Genomic DNA, 25,338 nt, shown 5'->3' on the forward strand with positions numbered 1-25,338 from the left:
GGGAGACACTACCATTGAAAAATAGTGTGTAAACATGACTGGAAAAACCAAGGATTATGACGAAATGCACTTCCCGCATGACAGCATAAATCTATGGGGAGGCATTCTCCACTAATGGAAAGCTGAGGCACCTACCCAGGCCTTATCAATCATGGCGATAGAGCTGCCACCATGTTGACTATGCGCCAAACAAACAATATATGCAGTGGGGTCTAAAATGCCATTCACAATGTGGTTCAAATTCCTCATCATTATTTTGCTGGAATCCCTTGGGAATATGTGTTGAATTATTGAGAATGCATGTACAGTATGAACTAGGAAATATTACACAAAACCGTATAACTGGTAAAGGAAAGTTCCTGCAAACCTTGAATCCAACAAGAATGTTGGGATTCACTGAGGCATTTCATTTTATGACTGATGAATGCAATTTTTCAATTATGCACAATATATGAAGGATGGTAGAAGTGTTTGCTGCCTACCTGCTTGAAAATACAAGTTAATGGCCTTGACATAATTACATCTTGATTGCCCCCCTCCACCCACAAACAGCTCCACTCATCCAGACCATAAAATCTTCTGCAGTTAATAGTCATCAAAACTGCTGTATTTTTCTGCAGGCCTGCAGTCAACCATGCAGTGGTGTTTGAGGCCACCCTTGGACAGCCAACCTTCTGCACTAGGACTGCCCTCCCCTTGATCACACATTAGTGGTCCCAGGGAGGGATGCTTTGGGAATGTGATGCCAGACGTGCTGTGGAATTCTGTTCTTTCTGCCTGACCTGTTTTAGTTCAGAGTCATCTGCACCACAAAGCATATCGAATGTTGCTTAATTTAGCAATCTCAGTGCCCCATAAGCCCTTCCTCTGAGCTTGTCGGTGATGGGCTCACTGGTTTTCAGATGGGTATAATGTATTCATAACTTCTTACCCTGCCCAATGGCCCCCCTTATTATAAGTCACAACAAGAGATAATGCATTTTAACAAGGCCAGCTGAAGAGCACTGCCCTTGATGGTTTCCAAAGATTAGGTTTTGCTACTCTGACAACATTGGCAGAGAATGTGTTAGTGTACTGTATTTATGTTACCTGACAACAGGCTTGAGATAGTTGGCTCAGCAGTGAACAACAACTGTGTGGCTCCAAAGTCTTGATGGGAACACAGTGTTGTGTACCTTACAGAGGGAAAGATAAATTGTCATGTTGGTGTCCTAAACTGTGAAAAGCACTACAAAAAACATCACAAGATAAATTCTATATATATAAAAAAAAGAAAAGGCATAATAATGGAACTCTGCCGGCCCCAGCTGCAGCCAATCAGAGTTTTCATAGATATTGTCTGGCTTTGTCATTGAGTCATGAGGTTAATGATTTCTTGTTTTGTCTAATCAGATTTATTATTTGAGCACAGACTGATTTGTCTATATTATATGCACGTTTGGGCACTAAGAAGCCAGGCTTTAATTAGCCAGGCGCTAATTGTAGTGATCTTCAGTCCCCTCTTGAGGCGATGTACAGAGGAGGAAAAATAAATCACAAAGTTTTGGGAATGTTGGAGATAGTCAAAGACATGTATGACCTCTTAAATGAACCTCGCCAGTTTCAGAGGTTGTGGCTTTTGTCATTTTTTGAAAGGATTCAAGAGTGCACTGTTTCATAGTGGATGGTGCTGTTTACTGGAGATATAACTGGAGGCAAGTTATTGCAACTTCAATCATTTCTTCCTGTATGACTCAAAACTCTGTAGTCGTGAAGATGTGAAAGGTTTGACAACACACGTATATGGACTCTCATCCACCTTACCATGTCATCTCAGTTATGCTGTGCAGACCTTGGGACCTGAGAAGCCTTTAGGCCATCTTCTCATTCTTGTTAAGATCGGCCCGAAACTTTCAAATCTTCTTTCAAGTGTTAACATTTTAGTCTTCTTCTCAAATGCATTTTGTGGAACAGATTTTTCACTCTACAATAACTACAACGTTTTTCTCATATTGTCCAAGTTTTATGAGAGCTTAGTTTCATTCAGCTCTTCACATTTTCATATCAAAACCACATTCTTAAACTTCTAGAATAACACGCTTGAACCTAAAATAGGGTTACGTATGTTGTTTAAGAGGAGGCCTTCCTTGAACTTCCCACAAATGTAAGAAATTATAAATTGTTCATTTCAGATGATCTCATCTTTTTCAAAGTCATATTTAAAGTTGGATGAACAGCTTGGTTCAAACACAAACATTTTTAATATTTGTAACAAATTAGTTGATCCTTAGTTTGATTCCCTGCCCGGGCTATGTATTGATTCCTGCTGGGTGAGGCCATCTATCTTTCCCTGATAGGCTTGTTGTGCTCTCTCACTTCAGGGCCTGCTGGTTGTATAAGTAGTTGATAGATATTGCATGAGGTGTAACTAATTGATTTTTGGATCTGTCATGGAACGTAATATATGGCTTAGAGCACAACCAATAGTTATCTGTAATTAGTAAGTAGCTTATTTTAACAGACGAATTTGGTGTTTATGCAGGGTGTCTCTGGAGATAGGTAGATATTAAAGTGTGTAAGTGTGGGGGAGTTGAAAGGTTTTTAAAGGATGGTATTTCTTGTGGGAGATCCCCTTTTTAATTTAATGGATAGTTGGTTTTTAACCTTAACTCTTTAAATTTGTCTTTAGCTTTACCATATGAATGTGTGGGGGTATTAATGAAGAGGAGAACAAAAAGATATGTTGTCTTTAACTCTTTTTTCCTGCTCTATCTATGCCTCCATGCTTTATCCCTCCAGATGAGAGATATCTTTTCTGACCAAGGATCATGTCAGATGGACATAAGATGGTCTAATTCATTGAGAAACCCTCTTGTGTTTTAACCCATCTTGGAGGGCTCTGTCCCTTTAAATGGTTCAGGTAGCATGATGGTGTTCTGACGTGTGTTCTGTCAGTTTGACTGCAGCTCACCTTGTGTGCAGCCGCCCCACTGGGGATAAACCAAACAGTGGTCTACAAAAGCACACCGTAGCGTGCTGTCATGACTCCAGTCTTGTCCTGCTAGCCTCCCCAGCACATCAGAAAGTCTGACTTCCTACTTTGATGTGCTAGCGTATCCCTCCCACTCCTTTGCCTGGCCTTCCCATCTGCCTCTCTGACATGGCTGGAGTCTGGGTAATGGATGCTGCACAAGCTTCCCAGAGATGATCATGTCACTCAACTAAAGCCCACTGCTCCAAATAGAAGACAACACAGATGTTTGACACAGTGCTGTTTGCTAACTGCATGCTAATTTAGTTGAAATTGTATTGAATTATACTTTGATGAGCCTGGTACTCTAATCTACTGAGATCTCTTTAATGAAGTTTGTCCTCAAGATAGTCTGTTATCTGTCAGTAGCCAAAATGCTCAGATAGTTGGCATATCTTTGAGTTCTCAAGGGCTCTGAGTTGATTTCTCTAAAGTTAAGATAATATTTCCATAACATAGTTGGTTGAAAACTATGAAGTATATGATCTGTTTGGCTTCACTCCATTTCATGTCAGCACCAGACGGCTGGGTTAAGCCTGATTTAGGTCTATACCTGAGTCAATTGGTCTCTCAGTAGCCTCACCTTGGGTTATCACACTACAGGCTATTTCTTCACTGATCACTGAACAACAGAGGATATAATCTTCTCGATATGGACTAACATCCCCCCTCTGTCCTGTTTCAGGCACTACAAGGTCAAGGGGCTGTTCCAGGAGAGGTCACTCCCAAACCAGATGGAAGATGGGTATTGACGCATTTACTGAGTGACGTAGGAGGTTTCCCATCATGAGCCACCACCAAAAGATAACAAGCATTAGCTTGGCATTTGGGGCATTAAGGAGCAATAGGATGTGGATTGGAAAGCTCAAGGAAATAGGCCAATGTATCTACATCAGTTATTAGCCTGGCTTCCCACCTAATTAAGTAGGGGATGCAGTAATCAATCAGACTCTAAATTGGATTTGCTACTGCACGCTGCCTACTACACCAAGCTTGGGTTTGACTTTGGGTTTGACATTCAATCTCAACTTATTTTGAATACTAACAACACTGATTTAGATGATAGTGTTGTGGTTTCCAACAAGGAAAGGTAATGACACTTCTACTCTGATTAAAGTACCTAGGCCTACTGTGTGTTTATAGCATGTCCTTTAGTTTTCAAAAGTACAGTTATACATGCTAAAACATATCATCTTCATACCATATAACATTTTTGTTTCGTTTTTTTTTCTCTCCTAATGTTCTACCACAGAAGGCTGTCGCTTTATTTGAATGAAATCCAACCTAATCAGCAGTGAAAAGGGGAGTCTGATAGATCTGACCTGAGACCAGTCTGATAGATCTGACCTGAGACCAGTCTGATAGATCTGACCTGAGACCAGTCTGTTAGATCTGTTAGATAGTAGGCAGATACTGAGACTTAGAGGCAACCACTGCAGCCCTCACTTCTGCAGCCTCGAAAAAATATTTTCAAAATATTTTCAGAAAAAGATTTTGAATATATATATTTATAAAGTTGTATATTGGAATTTTTACCACGCAAACGCACACATGCACATACACAGACACACACACAAACTGTACACATGCACCAGCACACACACACAAGTGGATATTGACACTCCAGTGTCAGTCTTCATTTGCCATGCTTAACCCAATTTGTGTTCAGGTTTCAGGTGTCACTCAATAACTATCTCTTTATGCGCTTTACTTAACGCATGTGTGGCAGGTGTCACTTAAATCTCCTCTTGAGCCTATAGATTTCTCCTTTTTACATTTGAGATGTTTGTGGAGGTCAAGCAATATCTCAATCCTTAAAAAAAATACGCAGAATGTTCCCTAGCAATATCATGCATCACTTATAATAAACTTCCCTTTCGATGTGCTAGGGCAGCGATTCCTGTAATACAGGTATTACCTAGGGTAATACAGGTGGGCCACCAAACCAATGAAAAGTATGAAAAATGAATAAATATCTAAATATTTATATGTACTGTTTGTAAATGATTATTTAAGTTCTTACTAATTTAAAAATAAAATGTTGCCTTTAATTCATCTTGACCTATATGCCAATAGTTACGCTTGGCACGTTGACGAAAGACCAACTGACATTTCCGCCTTAACTTCAATCCACTATGCACGCATCATACATATTTACATTACATTTCCAAAATTACAATCAACGATGTACATAGGAGTCTATGTTGCTGCCCTTCAAGCAAGAGAGAAAAGGGTTTCAAATTGTACGTTGTGAGCTACATTGACAATTACAAAGGTAAGGTTTATCTAACTCACACAGTAAAAGTAGCTAGGTAGGCTAGCTTTACCTATCTAGGATTTGAGCAGTACTGTAGCTAGGCTAGCTAACAATTTTTAGCTACATTTTAATGTACTCAATTATCTGTCAGCTTGCTTGCTAGTCGTTAATGTTAACTCACATAAATAATGGATCCGTCATTTTTGTTCTCTATAGATAATGTAATGTAACATGTCTGTCTCAGTTTCTAACAAAACCTTTAAAAGGGAGAGATATCTGTGAAAGTGAACTGTTTGGCTCCCCTGGTGTTGCTAAACATGTGATAAGTGTGAATTAAGTGAATGGATGTGTTGGGCAGCTGCAAAAATATTTGACCTATGCAAGTGGGCCGCAAAAAGGTCGGTAATGGCTGTTCTAGGGGATTCGCCCCTAGAACATAGGTATTCATTCAAAAATGGAAAAACAAGGCTGTAACTTCAATGAGACCACTAACTCTCCCAGGGACGAATGTTTCACTGTAAGGGTTGACAGTCTAACCCTTTGAAAAGTGTAACTGACAACTTCTACTGTAGATCTTTAGACAAGTGCTAGTTTTTCAACATAACTCGGGTTGTGACAGGCCACATTTGGGATTAATGGATTAATGGACCCTGTCTGTTTTGTTGTTGTTGTTTGTTGTCTGTTGTTTACTGTTGAACAAGACTTAACATGACAGACTGCCATCCTATAACTCAAGAGGGCATGTAAACACACTCTACTTTGAACTGTTCATTTGTAAAGGTTTTTCCTAAAAGTTACCTATAGACACACTGTACAACCGGCATGTGAACTTAATTAATCAAGTACGGCCTCTAGAACAATGTTTGTCCAATTTTTTTAACTACCACCCTGTCTGAGAGTTTTGTCTGTCTCATCCTGGCTTTTAGCAAAGGTTCATCTTACAAGGAACATCATTTAAAAACGGAAAATATTTAAAAACATAATGAAGATACTCTAAGAATACTGAACATGCTTTATAGGTATCTTTGTGGGTGTCAGTGAACTAGTCTGTCAGCCATAGTTTACAACAGAGACAGTAAAGCTACACTTTAACATTAATTTGGGGTTTACTTGAGTTTTTTTGCCGATGACAGAAAGGACGATACAGGCCAAGAACGCCCATCTCGCTGTGTGGACTGTAAGGTAAGCCTCACCTCTCGCTCTGTGGACTGTGAGGTAAGCCTCATCTCTCACTCTATGGACTGTGAGGTAAGCCTCACCTCTCACTCTATGGACTGTGAGGTAAGCCTCACCTCTCACTCTATGGACTGTGAGGTAAGCCTCACATCTCGCTCTGTGGACTGTGAAGTAAGCCTCACCTCTCACTCTGTGGACTGTGAGGTAAGCCTTACCTCTCGCTCTGTGGACTGTGAGGTAAGCCTTACCTCTCGCACTGTGGACTGTAAGGTAAGCCTCACCTCTCAGAGGTGGGTGGGAGATATCTTCAGGTACCAGCCCAGTGTTATATTTTTTACTCTTTTCTTTTGTGAGAGGGAAGTTTTGTTACACACACTCAATAACAGAGACACACCACACAGGCAAAGCAGGAGGAATTAACCAATTAGAGTATATGTTTGGACGTTTTCTTGAGGATGTTGTGCATACAGGGTTCTGGGAAGAGATCCTCATAGAACTTGTTGCATACAGCTAATGTTTCAGGCCAAGTAACTGGGCCTTAATAAACAAGAAAACACATTGGTGACACAGTGTTGTATTAGGCAGTCGCTAGCCTCAATCTGCATACACAACAAGGTTAATTAGGAAATCCACTTTATTGATGTGTTTCAAAGGACAAAATTAAAAATTTACCAAACCTCCAAGCCAGCGGGAAACCATTGTGGGTAAACAAGAACATTATGTCCTGGTTTGAGATGCGTGTGGACATGATTCTTGGTTCCCTATGCTAAAAGAAATACAAATAAACTAATATAACAAAATAATCAAGTTTATTTCTCATTATGTTGGATTTCCAATAGGAAATCCAATAGGAATAGACTACTGAAAAATATTTTTTAAGTAACCATCCCATGCTTATGAACTGTATTAAAAAAGACAAAGTGACTGTTTGTGTTGGTTGCAAGTTGTACTCTTGGGTCAGAAGGTTTGAATCAGAATCTGTCATATTTGAACAAAACATGGTTATTGTCTTTTTCTGTTTTTAGTATGCTACAGCCAATTAGTAAAATTCCCTATTGTCAATCCTTTTGTCACCTATATTGACAAAATTGTGGTTATGCTTGCAATGTAGTACATTTGTGTGGCTAGTTAGGCTTAACCAAATGAAAAGGAGTAGCAAAACAAAATGGGTTGCCATTTGCTAAGATCAAATTTTGTATATTTCTGTTTTGCTTAACCTAACTAACCTACTGAATGTACACTGTATTCAACCAAATGTATTCACTTTTGTGTTGAAAACCCAGATGCCATTCTAACATGTTATCACAATAGTACACAATAGGTAGATTGATGAAAGTATATACCCCCTAATGACATTCAAATGGTTGGATTGATTTTCTGGTTTCCCTCACTGTAAAATATGATTATAGCGTTAGAGGAATTAATCTAGCATAGTTGTGGCTAATTAAAAGCTAATTACATTATTGATTATGCCCACATAATCCTGTGTTTTAACGCCATGCATTAATCTGGATAATTATAATGGAATCTGATTTTCAACCCGCTAGTATCTCAGAATATCCCCTTTGTGGTCAAGCACAGAAAGTACTGGTGAACATCTGGAACTGACCATGATTTGGTTTCTAATGAGTTTGATCCATCTGGGAGAAATTCATCATTTTGTCCCATGAGGACTCTTGGCTCAGTCTAAACCACCAGACATGGTCTCTAAAAAAAGCTTCTCGGAGCTGACATCAATCTGTCATCTTTTTCCCCCAGAATCAATATCTGTCATGGAGGGGTCATATTTCACCACCAGTGGAGGGTGCTTGGACAGGTCAGAAGTCATTGGGTCAGGTACATCATACACTGATGAGGTATCTGGAGTTAAGTGCGGGGGTAAATAATTAACAGTACACCGTGGGTACAGTTCAATAGAGACTTGTTCCCTCAATAATTTATCTTGTTAGGCCTTTTATCAAGATTTCTATAAAATATTTATTTTACCCAGTGACTTCTCCCTACCTTCCTGCTTTTTGATCATGATGAAGGACAGTTACACTAACTGACAGCCATTATTATAATCCAACAGGACCAATGTGTGCTGACAAGCCTATCATGTCCACTAATAGCACATAACACCTGCAACAAAACGCAGACTATGCCAGTATCAAATATGTACTTTGATCCGTGCCTGTTTAAATGTTCCTCATCCCATTGAACACGTCTTAGCAAGAGATTGATTCGACGACAGGCATTAATTATGTTCCGAGACATAAAACCAAATTAAGACTGATATATGGAAGGGTAAATGAACTTGTCAAATGTTAGCACAGCGCGGGAGCTGTTGCTTTCTGTTGAGCGTGCAGCATAAGGTGTTGTGGTGAGGCCAATGCTCTACTGAGGATTGAGTCACACTGTGTCTGTCACAGAGAAAACATTTCCTTTACTTTCCAGTCGAGCATTATGGCTGGACTCTCCAGGGGACTGGCCTAAATGGAACCACTTGTGGTGATGTAGGAGTTGACCAATGTGGCACTTACCTTATTTTTGTAATGGAACACAACTTTAGTCTCTAGGAGACATTGTACTTTTTGTACAGTGTTTCCCAGTGCTCAGTGAAGAAGAAAACTTGAGAGGAGACAGTCAGTATGTGCTAGTCAGTGTATATTCGTCCGCATTCTGGTGGCACTGGACTCCCCACTGGTTGATGACTGATCCTGCACATGGGGTATGGCTGGCTACTGACATTTACTGTAATGCAGACACACATGGACACAAAATGGTGGTTGTCAGGCTATGGGTAAGATAATTTGTAAGATAAAGTGGTGAGCATTATCTCTGTATGATTTCCTGTATGTTAATGTTCCATCATCAGCTCACATATGAAGTGGACAAGAGGATATAAAACAGAGTATTTACTCGCATTTTAAGTTATAAAGCTTAACTTTATAAAGTCAAGTCCACTGACTTTGTTTGATCTCTTTGATGCCATACTGAATCTAGGGTTTGGAGGTTTTCAGAGTTGTACTATAGCCTAGTTATCATGACCTCTCTCACCTTCTCATTCTTCTCTTATATCCAATAACCCTCTTGATTCCTGAGCCTTGTTTCCTTGTGGTGGCTCCAAGCCTAAACTGCTTGGTTGAGGTTGGGTTGGGGGAGACAGGGGGGAGGGAAGGGGGGGAATTGATTGTAATAGGTATGGCAAATGACCTCAGAACATATTTTTAGACAGGGGCCATATGACAGGGGAGGAATCAGGACAATTGCCTTGAAGCAGAATGAAGCAGTTTGGTCTGAGCTGGAGCGGTTATGACAATGCTGTCAGGAGACAACCCTCTCCCCGCCCCCTGGCTCACACACACCTCTGAGGCTGGCTGTTAATTATTGTCCCGACATTCCCTCCCAGAACCCGGCTTCAAAATGATTTGTGAATTGTTTGCTGATGGAACAATCCACATCCTCTTTATCAAAAACACAGCACACCATCAATTAAAAGTTAAATAATGAATGGTGTGGATTATCATCCTGTTTTATAGCATTCACAAACACAACTTCTAGCTCTCACATTTCCTACTGTAGATTAAAACAGGGGCCCTGTGATATATAAAGAAGATAGCGAGCCTATCCATGATAATCTTCTCAATCTAGGCCGACGTCATTATCCTGAACGTGTCATTGTCCAAATAATGAATTAACTAAATGATTCTTGGTTTCAAGGATCAGGATTGTAATAAGTGTAATACTTGACAATCATTGCCTCAAAAGCACCTTTCTAATCCTTCAGAATTGCTTGGCGTATTAGGCATTGTACCTCACACATATCAAGTGTGTAACTACTGTGTGACATGTTTTGTATTAGTACTGTACCATGTTGGTGTAGTAATACATTGAAACATGGTCACTGTGACCATGCACAGTTTCTGTAATATACTTTTTAAAAGCTTCAGAGAGTGGTACAAACGACAAGTGGTTAAGGGTACAACCATACATTTTGAGGATGAGCACAATGAAAGTCAGAAAGCATGAGAACACCATTTTAGCAACCGAATCCAGAATTGTACCCGAAGTATGTTCTTTACTGTTTTGTAGGGCACCATTCTTTTCCACCGGAGTAGCATGAGAAGGGATTTCATTTTCCCTGACATGTGACAAGGCATTCACACATTATGGGGCCTAATTCCTCTACAAGACCAAAATAGGACTTCTTGGCCTGGGGGACCCAACCTCCCCCTGGTCCCACCCTCTCCCTTTAACACATTATTCGGATTAGTGACACCAGACATCCAAAACATGACAGATATGGCTAGACAGGATTTAATTGCAGTTTACTGACGTCAAATCAGTCTTGGTGCTAAAGTCATGGTCTAAACTTGGATCCAAGGCTCACAGGTCTTCAAACAACTGGCAACCTGAAAATCTGAAGGCTGAGTTGGTAGAGTTGTGGTGCTTTGTCACAACAGTAATGGTTAATTCAATGCAAACCGCTGGCTGGTAGCAAATGGGACTTGACTTTTTTGCAAACTGAAATACAAACCTAGTTAGCATACAGTTACACAGGCCCCACAATACACTGGCACTGGATGTTTTGAGTAAGTAAATACATTTATTTCTAATGTTTCTTGTCCGCTGCCAATTATAAAAGACTTCCTTCCAATTTAAAAGCGGCATTTACATCTTCCTTTAGCAAGTTTACTCACCCCGGTGTGTGTGTGTATTTGTTGTCAATTTTATACCAGTTTGCAATTTGTTTTCTTGCAATCACGGTCAGCAATGATTAATAATGAATAATGCATTCCACTCTATAAAATGCAGCACTCAGAGGTTGATTTGCTGTTATATTTCTCCCTCACCCTTGAATCTGTAATACACCCCTCTCTGCCTTACACCCTTTTTTGTTGCATTTTCTTTAAATAATTCAAATGGTTGAGAAATGATCAAATGAAATGGATGCTGCAGTCTGTGTGTTTACTCCAGTTGAACTGTCATCCTCCTACCTCTGAATTGCATCATTGTGGACAGGGTGTGATGCTCCTGGCCAAGAGCTTTATAGTACCGGAAGAAGCTGATTCCTGCTGGTAATCCAGGCAGCTCCTCCAGAGATTTCGCAATCCACATAATGTGTGTATATTGTGTGTATGTGTGTGCATGTATGTGTGTGTTGGGTGGGGGGTAGGCTACTGATGGGATTTTCCCCCCTAAGGCACTGCAGCGTTTGCTGCTTGCATCAATAAAGCCAGCTTAAACTGCTTAATTATATTATGTAAGCCGCAAGATCAAGGAGCATATTGAGAGCTTCCTCTTGAGAATTTTCCTTGTGATTCTGTGTATGTGTTTGTGTGTGTCAGAAGGAAACACAGCATTGGTACCAGTCCTATTCGTTTCTGCCACCTTCAGTTGTTGATGTGCCAATCTGACATGAAACACACTGATCTTTTCTATTGCTTCTGTAACTGAGTTGAATTGGTTAAACTCACTCCTCAGTATGGATTCCATGCACGCCATCGAAGAACTACAGTGGCTTTTCGTGGCATAGCTGGCTGTGTTTATAAAGGTGGTCTTCACATATTAATACACACTCAGAGGGCCTGCATTTCGACTCTAGTGTGGGCATGATCAGCATCTGGATGAAGCTATACGGTATGGTATTGGCTATGGTGGTGACACTCATTGAGAATCTGTGCTGGCTAGAAATGGTATGTTTGACGATGTGTCCTGTCATATTTGTGCTATGTTCTAGCCACACTTGTGGTAAGCTTTCAATGTGAATGAGGCCTAATGCCTCCTTATAGTGCACACGTTTGACATTACATTTAGTCATTTAGCAGACGCTCTTATCCAGAGCGACTTACAGTAAGTACAGGGACATTCTCCCCGAGGCAAGTAGGGTGAAGTGCCTTGCCCAAGGACACAACGTCATATCACACGGCCGGGAATCCAACCGGCAACCTTCTGATTAATAGCCCGACTCCCTAACCGCTCAGCCATCTGACCCCCACTGACATAGCATGAACAGTAAGCATTTACTGGCTTTTATACCTTCTGAATATTATGCAGCTCTGTACTATTGTTTTATCAAAGCTTATGCCTTTCCAGGCAGATAGCCTAAGATGAATGCTTACACTGGTTTAATAAAATACTTAAATGCTTAAATCAATACTTGAGTCTGCCAAGTGAAATGGGATAGTATTCCATAAAAAGAGTAGTCCACATTTTCTGGAGTACATTCGTAAAAAATGTAATTCCCAAATTGTAAACCATGCATTTGTATGGTTGGATCGGATGGGTGGGGTTGATTTAAGCTCCATGCAATAATGGATTGACCCTGAGATATGGATCAGTCAAATGCTTTGGCCACAAATTCTGAAAAATACATCTACACTGACGCGTGTAAGGTGCATAATATGTAAGCTGCATGCAGGGTGCATCAGTGAGAGCTGGACTAATTCTGCCATTTCCAATATGGCACACTATACATCCGTGGACGATTTGACATTCAATGAGAAGGTGATTTAGGGTTCTTCCTTCCATGCACAGACAAGAAGAAAACCCTCCCCCTCATCTTGACTACCAGCATAAGCGCATTGCAGCCACCACTCTATTCACTTGTTAGACTCAATGCTTGACATAAACAACTTACATACCTTCTCTGTTGGTAAGGCTTCACAATTCAATTAATTAACACAACAACATGGACACAATGTGGGGGAAACCATTGTAGGACTAGGAACTGGATGTGAAGGAAAGCCGTTAAAAATAAACACAAGGAATGGTTGTGTGGGGAATGTATTCCCTGGATCTCTGGGTCTTACAAGTTGGCTGCACAGTAATTACATCTCCAGAGGATCCAGGGGGAAAAGTTTTTCGAGACGAAAAGCTGGCGAGGCAGGATAACATCATGCTCCATGGGTGTCGAGAATCCCCTCCCTCAACCGTGAAAAAAGGGGAATTATTGCAATATAACTACAGCAAAAGATGTTGGAGACCCTTGTCCTCGGTTTATCCATGCTGCCTTTTGGGTGAAGGGGGGATGGTGGGCCGTTCTACCTCACAGAACTCGCAAATTATGGGAACAGGGTGCACGGGTTACCTTGAGGCCATACAAGAATTTGTCACCATGGTAGCAGCATCAACTGCTGTTCTTTAAGTTCAGTGCACTTAGAGAGATAGTTTAAATGTTTTGTTCTCTATATGTTGTATTCCCAAGACATCTTGGCCCTCTTTTATGATAGCCTGGCTGGGGATAAACTTGAGAGCAACAGGGGATGCAATGATTAGCATTGCAGTGAATGTTTTTCCTCCATAGGAAAAATCTCTTTACAGTACTAGACGAGACAAAATATGTTAATTCATACGTCTATGCATCTACTGTGAATCTCATCACATGCATGACAGGCAACAACACTTTACCATACTGTAGATGGTCGCCTTCAAATTTGTCCATTTGTTTCAGAGGCATACTTTACAAATCATTTTGTAACAGTTGTAGATATTCCCTAAGTAAAGACAGAATCAATGTTTTGTGCATGCATACTGTGCTCTTGACTGGTCTTGGTCCACCTTGGTCTCATTCCTCAGTAAAATGCCACTTAAAATTACAAATGTATTCATCTACTATTAAGCCACAGTGGGTCATTTACAAAGTACTAGGATGGCTAACAAAATCTCTTGGTAGATATGAAAGCGAATCTGATCACCTAGGCCGAGGACACTGGTCCCTAAACGTTGACTTCATTTGCATTTAAATAGAAAACACTTCTGGCCACAACATTTGGTACTGTAGTGTATGGGACAAGATTTTGCTACTTGTGTATTGATGTGTGACTTGCCTGCATTTGAAATGTTTGATTTTGTGCATAATCATTTAGTTGCTTTGTAAAACATTTAAATTTGCTTGTTGTTTTAAGGATACAAAATTCACCGTCTGATATTTACCTTATGGTTGGGGAAGTTAGGATGTATTCAGCTCATGAAAAGTGAATCATATTCAAAGATGCATACAAATCTACTCAAAACAAACAGTATGGAATACATAAATGACTATTTTAAAAGCCTGTCCCTATGACCTTTGAACCATTTAGCTATAAACTGATTCAATTCTCAATTCTTATTTGATGCTCTTCTAAGACAGCTATCTTTGTTTTTAAAATGGTAGGATATCTTTTGTTAATGAACATTTAGTGAATCATGTACATGAATGCATCCATTACACACAATTATTTTAGCACATCGCATCCAAACTCAATATTCATGCTGACAATTGCATCCAGCATGTATCCAACACTCATAGGAGGTGTGGAACGTGTGAAATCTTGCTGTTTCAGGAGTAGTTCACATAAAAATTGGTTGTAGTTCTCAATTTTTTATTGCCACTAGGGCTTAAAATAAAGACCTTAGAGCACTCCAGATGATCAGTAATATGCAGTATTAGACAGGCATACACAACCCAACCAATACCTCTTGCCTTTTATCTTAGCCCCAGCTCATTTCTTTTCACCCTAGTGCACAAAATAACAGTCACCCCTGGTTTCTAAAGAGGCAATTAGGGCTTTCCAAATTGCTTATGAAGTCATTTTCTGTGGTTTACCACTGATGAGTCTCAAGGGAGAGCCTCCATCAGTTAAGAGGAGTTAGTTTGCCAGAGACCTGAATGGAGCTGGGAAATGTACTGGGCTGTTCTTATTATTTGTATCGATGCCTTTTTCTTCTCACCCATCCCTTAATTGGGTATTGTATATTGAAAAACCCTTTTACATCCATCCAGCTCAAACATAATATTCTTAACAACTTTGCTTGCAGGTAAAAGATGAAGAGACTATATTTGGAACAGATGTATTCTGATACTAGTGTTGCCAGACATTGCTAATGGGATCTAAACTACAGTACAACTCTATCGTATGCTCTAAATATCTTATATAACATAAGAATATACCATGCAACACTGACAGATGAGTATGTGTGTACACTGTATGTTGGAAAGGGCAGTGATGTAACTCTTGAAATTGACAGTAGTGTAGGTTAGAAGGACTTGCATTTAAAATAGTGTTTGTGACGATAAAAATAGATTGCATATTTTTGTAAAATGGGGTCATATTTATTGCAACACAGCACTACTACAGTACACATACTATAAAAGGGTACATGGGGTCATAGATCATGGGTTTACTGAATGTGAGAACAAACCTGCTGAATCATCAAGAACAAACCTGCTGAATCAACACCAGCATCGGGTCCCTACATATATTTACTATATAGGACAACTACAAATGAATCAAAATTTTTCTTTCGGTCTCTTTTCCTTCATAGATATCCTAAGCCAGATGTACAGCCTTATGTGATATCTTTCCTTTCCATAACCCTAACCCAGTTTTTTTCTTACCCCAGAAGTAATTATAAGTTTATGTAGAAACAGGTCATACTAAATGATTTGTTGATGCACTTGTCACATAAGATTTCACTTAAAATGCTACATTTGTGATGCAAAAGCACTCTTCACCTCAATGATCCTATTATGCAATGCACGTTATGTAAAATATATTCTTGACCTGTTTATTGATTGAATTTACTTCAATAAATTGTTTATGAAAAATTATAAATCAAACCCAACATTTTGATGGGCTAGTTACTTGTGGCACACCCTCCCAAACCCAACTGAGAGCCATTTGTTTTTTCACCACATACACCGTCTCCTCACTAAATACTAAGAAAAGAGTTACACACGTTTACCTTTTTAACACTTCCCAAACTTTTACAGTACATGCCTTTCCTATATGCTTTATAATGCTGACCAACCACAGACTGTCAAGGCAACTCAACAGCATGTTGGCAGAACATCATGGTACATTGCTTCTAACAAAGTCAGACATGTTGACGCCAGGAGAGCACCAAATAGAGCACACTGTTGCTGTTGTGTGCCAGACTGCTTAAATGCTGAAGCCATGACACGGCTACATCCCTACCTGCCAAGCAACTAACTGGATTGTTATTCTTCTCTCAAGTGTCTAGCCCCTTAGACCTAAGTTACCTATACCTGTACATTTGTTTTGTATGTTGAGACAGTCTCACAGCATATGGTTTGTTGTGAAAACTAATAGTTGTTGTGTGTGCTATTCCAGAGACATTGTACAGAAGAGGGAAGTGCAGGCAGTGCCATATTCAGACCCCTTTGTCAGCTCTACTGCCTTTTCTTGGCATGGAAAAGCTGCACCGTGTGTCTTCAATCGCCCTGTAAGGGAAAATGTAGTCATTATTATGTAATTAGCCAGACTAATGACATGCTGGAGTTAGCCATGAGGGCAGGACATCAATCTCCTTCATGCTAGCCTGTCTTTGAGTAAAGACTGTATTTGTGGAGGGTCTTTTACCGTCTGCATTTGTACTGGATCATAATCTTACATCCTTCTTCTTATGTTTAATGTTCCTCCTGGGGATTTCAAGTACTCTTGATGCAGATCAGACAGCAGACTTGTTTCAGACATCAGATTTTTTTGCTCTGCACTCTGACCTCTTATTGTTCTCCATTAAACATGCATGTGTTTATTTTGGGAGCTGAATAAGGCCTTTAAGCCAACTGTCACGCACCATTAGAATGAATTAAAGGGTCATCTGGGGGTGAAAACAGACATGACTTGGTTCTGCAGTAGCATCACACTGTACACTTACAGGGCATAGTTAGGTCACAAATGGGCAATAATAGATGCAAAAAAGATCTTGATGTCATGATCTGAGTACTGTAAAGTTTATAAAGACATCCCCAGACCTTGTTATCATACCATAAGGTAAAGTATTTACTTTATCAGGCTAACCTGTGTGACAAAAAAAGATGAATAGATTTAACATTTGTTAGAGGGACAAATAACAAACAAGAAGTGTGGCGAGAGTTCAGTTTCTCAATGCCTATATAAAAGAAATTCACGAGTTCAGTACTGCTACCAGCCCTGCTTTATTGAAGCAGGGCTGGTAGCAGAGCCAAGCCTCATGCGGTTGGTGGAGGCTGGTAGCAGAGCCAAGCCTGATGCAGTTGGTGGAGGCTGGTAGCAGAGCCGAGCCTAATGCGGTTGGTGGAGACTGGTAGCAGAGCCGAGCCTGATGCGGTTGGTGGAGGCTGGTAGCAGAGCCAGGCCTGATGCATTTGGTGGAGGCTGGTAGCAGAGCCAAGCCTGATGCGGTTGGTGGAGGCTGGTAGCAGAGCCAAGCCTGATGCGGTTGGTGGAGGCTGGTAGCAGAGCTGAGCCTGATGCGGTTGGTGGAGGCTGGTAGCAGAGCCAGGCCTGGGGTCCTGAGGGGACGAGAGTGATTACTGGGATGCACGGGAATGAATGATGTGAAGGGCGCATGCATATTTAAAAGGCATTGAACTCAGAGTGTGGCGGAGAGTCCTAGTGGGTCACGGCCAAGCAGCAGCTCAAGCAGATCCCCCGGGAAGCCTGGATAGATGACAGGGAGAAGCAGAGAAGGAAGGGTGGGAGGGTGACGATAACATGCTAGCACAAGGACCAGAGGAATGGAAGAGACTAAACATAACTCGTAATTGAAAACGGGGAGTTTGGTCGCATTCCTCCGTGCTTTAACTGGGCTGATGCGTATGAGTTGGTTGGAGCGAAGGAGCAGTCTTGGTGCGCTATCTTCCTCCCGAACTTCAGTTAATCATACTCCATGAAAGATTACAGATTCTACCTTTCAATCGGTTATCCCTTATTTCAGGAGAAAAAAGGAAGGAAGGACAAAAAGAATAATGAACAGAGTATGGTGAAAAGAGAGCATTCAGTCTGCACATAACTGCTAGGCCTACAGCACTGACAGAATATGTCTGGAAAAATCAGTGATGCCTCTTCATAGTTTGTTTCTATAGCAACCGCAAGACAAAAATGGGGCAAAACACAAAAAATCTAACACAAATAATAATATACTGAAAATAAACATAAGCCTGAGTGACAACAATAGAATAATCTAGCTACTTTTCAAGGTATAATTATTTCACCAATGTTATCTTGTCTTCTTCCCCTGACAATCCAAGGCACGAAAAAATATTTCACTTTTCAACTAGCACACACACACATACAAACCAGTAGAACTAATTTCAGGGCTGTAGCTCAAAATGCAAACAGACAAGTGAATAACAATCAAAGTGATTTCTCAGAACAGACCAGAATAAATTGCACCTGGAATTCTGGCAGGTGAGAACCTCTTCAACAGTGCATCCGTATATGTTACAAATAGGATTGTACTGTACAAATGCCCCTTCATTCTGGAAGTGTTTGTGGGTGAGCAAGAGTTCCTTGTGAGACTTGTCTTACTCCATAATGTAATCTGTCACGATGGAATGATGGCAACAATCGTTTCTTTCTAATATAATTCTGCTGATTTAAGATGTCAAAAAACTTTCATTCACACCCGAGGTACGAGCTCACCATTATCAAGTATAGAGAAGAGTAGCTAAACAATCAGAACTGTTACCCAGCATGCACTTGGACCCGGCATGGACCGTTTTTGAGCCTAGTATAAAATAGTGCAGCACAGAACAGTGGATAAGGACCTAGAACGTGTAGTACAACACACCCTAAACTGACTACGCTGGGAAAAGACAAAATACCAGCTGCCTACACAAGTACTGCAGTGTCGTACATATATTATTACCTGAGTTACAATGCGTAAATCCCTAATTTTGATACATTATTTAGGAGAATGAAAAGTTTAAAAAATCTCTTAGTGGGCACACATGTGCTCTAGTGTTCCTAATTGCTTGGTAATAAGCGTGTAATTAGTTCCCAATACACAGTCCCTATATCTTGGGAATTTTAAACATCTTTCCACAGGAATTTAGGCGTGACAAATTAACTAATTGTTTTTGCATTTTAGGGCATCCAAAACCACCATGAGTCACTTGTCAAATTCAACCTCCATCTCAGAGCAAGTATAGATATTATACCCTTCTAGACCAGAGAAATCCAGTTTGCATTTGTCTGTCTGGTCATCAATCACTTGAACAATAAACACAATTAGATTTGTCAAATGATCAATTGTTATTGAATATAATTAAATTCATTGTATTCATTATATACATTAACAATGAGGGGTACTTAATTAAGAAACATCACCAATTGAATGTAATTAAACATACTGCTTTACCATAAAACTACAAAGATAGGACCTTGCTAATTCATCAGATTAGATGTAAGAAATTACATCTGGAAAACAATCAGACAAAAGACTCATGTCAGTGCACACTCACAACTCACTAAAGCATAATTAGGATTGAAGCTAAGGAGAAAATCGGCTTACGCATCAAGGTCTTTGGTCGTCCTTGTGGAATCTTCTCCACTTTGAAGCCGTAGATTTAGAAGTTTAAGGTATTATTAAGTCAGTACTTAAAATGAATGAAATTAAGATTGACAATAGTGGATACATTCGTTTTTTAATCACTGTATGTGAATTTCCTTTCTACTCCAACTGTCAACTGTCAGCAGGGGTTTCCTTTGTGCACAAGAAGAACCTGGAAAAAGTGTGACTCTCGCTTCATTTATAAAATCATGAAAATATAACTTATAATGCTTTCATCCATTTTGAAACTGCACAGATTGTATGAGGGGGATAGCTTTTCTCCCAAGTAGCAGCTGTCATCTCTTTAATTTAATAGTTGAACCATCAGTCAGGTTTCAGCTATGCAAGAATCAAACACAACATGATTAGCATTCAGGGAGAGAGCACGAGGCTCTTAAATTCCAGCCAAGAGGCTACCCCAGCTCCGAAGAGACAGCCTCTCTTTTCTGAAAGGCAGAGTACTTTTGACATCTGGGGATATAATAAGTAGTCACCAGTGTGAAGTACTTTTTTCATCTGGTTTGGATATAAAACTAAGAGACTCAGGGTGACTGAAATATGTGTATAGTAGAGTATGCTTGGGAATACTGGAGCATACTTGCAGATGTCACTGGACTTTCCTTTGGCATGATGAGAAAGCAGACATCCTCTCTTCTGACAGACTTGACATGAGTGACATACTCATGTTCCCCTGACACAGACTGTGGACCGTGTAGACACACACATGACCCCTCAGCAGAGAGATACGAGAGGTACTGTTGAGGGACACTCTCATTGTGTTATAGTATGTGTGGCTATCAAAAGTGCTATATGAGCTGTGTAAATGTGCTGTATATGGACAGTGAAAGCTGGATTTAAAACGGACACTTCCCAGGTTGGACAAAGTAGAGATGGAGAATATTTTTCTTAAACTAACCAGAAGCCTAAACCTTAACCATCGGAAGAGAAAGCCCAACCCTCAATGCAAACCAAAACCATAACCATGAATTAAGACCTGATTTAAAGGTGTAATAAGTGTTTGTCCCAGCACTATGGATCTAATAACAGGTCGCTGCGTAAGAAAACATTTGTGTAAAATGAATGCAACCAAGGTTTTGTATCAGTCAATTCATTCGTCATGTTTGTAGTTATGTATTCATTCATTCGTCGTCATAAAACTACTGTACAGTTAGGTGGTTTTACGGCATTGTCTGTTTAAATAGGTACAAATTAAGAGGCCATTGGAAATAACAGATAAATCATCTTCTCATAATGTATTTTATTCCAATTTTCGGGGAACATTTCCAAGTTGTAAAGAGAAAATAATATCAACTGGGTCAGCTTGGTCCCACATTTATATATTTATGTAGCACAATGATCATGACATGTTCTACTTGGAAGTGGTGAAGGAGTGAAGGGGATGGCGGTTTGCAATGGTGGATAAAAGTAGAAAATGATGTATGTATGTAGTGCAATGGTCATGGAAAGGCCTACTGGGATTGGGTAAAACCATAATAAGAGTAAAGTGAGATAGCAGCTATGACAAGATTAGGGAATAGTGGGGTGGGGTGGTGGTGCATTCATTGCAACCACAGCATGGCTTTACTGTAATTAGCAGGAAGGCCTGCTTGGGGGGGCTGTCCATCCAGGGACCGGGAACAGACACCAGGGGGCCCTCCCAGCCACTCAGCCCAGCTCTGGGGCCTCCTCTTCAGCTGTGACAGACGAGCCCTGTGGACCAACAGATGGCTCCAGTCAGGAGGGAGCATCCACTTCACTGTTGATATGTGCGACACATATCCTCAGGAATCAAACAACAATAGCATCTCCTATATGAGAAAATGATTAGTCATCTTAACTCCATTACTGCAAGCCGAAGTCCCTGGATCCCTTTTGCATCTTTGTGCGGAATGATACAACAGACTAGTAGTACTTGGAGGATGACGATTGTCACTATGGAAATTATGTCCCTTGGTGTCTGTAAGGGAAGTTTCTCTGGTTGAATGGGCCTAGTTTGTGTAATAATTATTCAAGCCACCTCACATAGTGCTAATATTTAACCCTCATTGGAAACACTGAGCTGTCCCAAACACCTTTCAGCAGCTCTTCCGAGGAGACAAAGGCCAAATTGTAGCCAGTTAAATTACATTTACACTACACATTAGGAATTATTGTGGCTGGGGGGTCTGTTGCTTTCTCTGTGTGCCTGGCCCGCTGTGGTAATGTGTCATTTTAGTCATCTTTACCCACGGCTAAACATTCTGGCCCTTTTTGAAATGTTGTAATTTAAGGTGCACTTTGATAATTTGTGTTGTATGATCCAGTTTGGTTGCTGCCCTAAGGCATCCATTACAATTAAGCTTTCATACTGCACAAATGAATAGAACCCAATAGTTTGATCATGCAAGCTGTTAGCTTTACGGTCCCCATGCTTGAACTGCCTTTGAGGTATTTACTGTATCATCATTTAATAACATTTGTACATCATACGCGAGAGTTGGAGACCACTTAAAGGTTTTTGGATCCGTTAAGTGTCATCTCATGTCTATCAGATAATAATGTCACTTAAAATGACGACAACACTCTCCATTCACCTGTCCCCATGTATGCAATCTCATACAAAATATCTAAGATGGTTTCAGCCGCTGTGCTTCTGCAATGCTGGATGCTCTGTTGCCAAGGTAACAAAAATCCTCACCGGTATTAAATGCCAGGAGCCTGAAACTGTTACAAAATTACACTTATCTTTTTATTCCTTTTTTTTATAATTTTCCCCATACCACAATATTTTGCCAATGTGCACAGTACCACATGGCATGTATTTTTTCCTGTTTTTTCCCCTCATTAATAAGTATTGTTGCTTTAATAGGTATAAGACTACTTGGATGGCACAGAAAGGTTATAATATAATTTTCTCTACTTTTCTTTGGCCTTTCATTTACTGTGGTCCCAACTAACACAACTCATTAGCTATGATGACACCATGCTATGCGTGGAAAGACAACTTTCCCAAATCCATGTCAATGCATCTTAAACTGAGACACTGTGAAAGCATGGTCTTCAATAGAGGCAGTGAATGAAAAACAATTGGCAAAACATATACAGTATTTATGTTCCTTACACAGGCCTAAAGGCATCAAGACAACATTCACTCCCCAATAACTTATTTTGCAGGACACCAAACATTTAGTGTGATTTAAAATGGCTTCTGACAGGCTGAGACCAGTCAGATGAATTGTAGAGTAGCATAGTCGGGGACATTTATGCATTTGTGGAAGAGCTGAGTAGGGTAAAGTGCCTTTGTTTAGGTGAAGACCCAGGACAGCTGTGCATTTGCATCAGGAACTACAGCAATCTTAAAATACACAAACATGTGATGCACTTGTCATAACGTATCAGAGTGTAGTACTTGATCAAGCCACATATGCTTTTTATTTCCTATAAGAGGAAAAACCATGCAAAAAATATTCACCTGTCTTCATTTTTATTTTAGAATTATTAACTCTGACAGGATTGGCAGCTTAGTGTAAAGGATACTGTGTGCCTTGATTATGTAAGTATTGTGTTTTGGGAGGAAAGTTCTTTCAGATAAAGTTACTTACAACCCCCCCCCACCCCCCACACACACACACACACACGCACACACACACACAGATTCCTGGTATTGAAATGTTTAAAAGCAAACAACATTGTCAATGTATGACAGATAATCAATAGCTCTATAGCGTACTGTAGCATTGAAGGGAATAATATTTACTGTTATTTAACAGACTTGCTAGACACAACCCTAGACTGTCAGCCTATATCATAAATCTGTTTCAAAATATTGAATGCAGCTACAATTGTTGTACTGTTGTACAACTGTTGTAATTTTTATTTATTAATATAATAATTGGAAATGGCTCTCACACAGGAAATCAGGGTCCTCTGGGTCCAAACTGACAATTTTGTCCTGAAGTCAAAGAAATGATCATGGAATGATGGTTCACTTAAGCTAAGATTAATATAATATGTTTCTTTATTTGAAAATAGTTGGTGTGATTTTTTATGTGAACATTATTTCATTTTTACTTTAGCAGTGGAACAGGACATTATTTTGTTTATTAAGCTGGTCAAATCTGACTCATTTCAGAAGTACAGTCGTGATCTCAGTTTGAAATTACTGTATTTATCTCAGAGTCCACAGGAATCAATTCTGTATAATTTACTACTACTTTTTGAGTAGTTCAAAAAGCAATTGTATGGTAATATTGTGTTCCTCATTCAACCCAAGAAATATTTTTTTCTTCCAGAATGCATTAAGGAAACAACAGTGCAGTGCAATCAAAATAAATTGCCCCCAGTTGGAGGCAGTAATAACAGAGGGCAATAACCGAGGATACGGAAAGAAACTTAAAAGAAAATGATGGAGTAAATATCGTGTTTGTTCCATGCTTCTCTCTTTCAGCTTGGGAAAACATGGTGTGTGCATTACACCATCAAAAACATTAAACTCCATTCAGGAGTGTGAGAACAAAATATTTGCCTTTCCCTGGAAACCACATTTTACACAGCAGTTTATTTTGTCAAGATTACTAGGCTAATGATGGTCTGTTTTACAGTGTTGTGCAATAACATGTCATCCACTACACAAGATGGCAGAGGGATTTTTTGCCATCTTGTGTAGTTGTTGACATGTTATTGTTCGACACTGTAAAACAGCGTCCTCTGCCATCTTCTTTAATTATGTACGTTACTATGCACAAAATAAGTTGTTCACAGTCTGTTCCTTTAACAAGCGGGACAATCAGGGATATTCTCTGTGTATTTGAAACTGTGTGGCATATTTAGCGATTATCGCAATTAGTCAAGGCCTGCATAGTTACCCTTCACCATTAGCTTTTTTGTTTTGCATTAAAAGATGTTTTCTCTTCCTTCACTACAGAGTTTGAGATTTAATTGCCTTCATGAATATATTTGCGGTTTGCATCTTTCAGCTGCAACTCCAAAATAGGGATTTCGTTTTTAGCTAAATGCCTAATACTTTACAATAATACAGGCCCACATAGCTCTTTTGCCACATTGTTTCTAGGCCTTAATCACCTTTAACTTAATGCCTCAATGCCTTTTTGTTTTGTTTTATTATAATTGTGCAATAATAATGTATAATGTCATTATAATAAAGTACTTTCGGAGAGACAGTAGGGCAGTGTAATGACTGGGTTACTGATAAAATAGAATGTCTATATTTCTACAACCACATGACAAACCATTGGACCACGGAAACAATGTAGACCAAAATAGTGGTTATCTTTAGACCAACCTGTCCAAATGAAAAGTTGTCCTCTCCTGGTCAAGGCCATGAAACTGTGAATGAGAAAAGACCAGACCAGTGGTCTGGTCTTTTCTGGTATTATGGCTAAGGGTGTGCATGATGCATCCATAGTATTTTTCAATTGTTCCCAAAAAGGAGTGAGCATGTGCATTTTCTGAGCACCTTGTATTTTTTTGTGGATGCTTGGTGAAAATATCGGAACTTTTCAGAAAGGAAAAAAGATGATCGTAAAATATAAGGATTTTTGCAAGGTGAGATAGAGGTGTTACCTTGTAACATAATATTTATTATCTGTAACAA

At 39.8% G+C, this 25,338-nt stretch overlaps 1 long non-coding RNA gene across 1 annotated transcript in view; it reads left to right on the forward strand.

Annotated features, from left to right (window-relative positions):
• Positions 1-5,169: 5,169 nt before the first annotated feature.
• LOC134018321 (uncharacterized) overlaps positions 5,170-25,338 on the forward strand; it is a 50,731-nt gene continuing 30,562 nt past the window's right edge. The window contains exons 1-2 of the long non-coding RNA XR_009929917.1: positions 5,170-5,285; positions 6,401-6,449. This is a non-coding gene — a long non-coding RNA (uncharacterized LOC134018321). The remainder of the gene's footprint in view (positions 5,286-6,400; positions 6,450-25,338) is intronic.

The sequence above is a fragment of the Osmerus eperlanus genome, chromosome 4, assembly GCF_963692335.1.
Source record: "Osmerus eperlanus chromosome 4, fOsmEpe2.1, whole genome shotgun sequence".
NCBI classification, from domain to species: Eukaryota; Metazoa; Chordata; class Actinopteri; order Osmeriformes; family Osmeridae; genus Osmerus; species Osmerus eperlanus.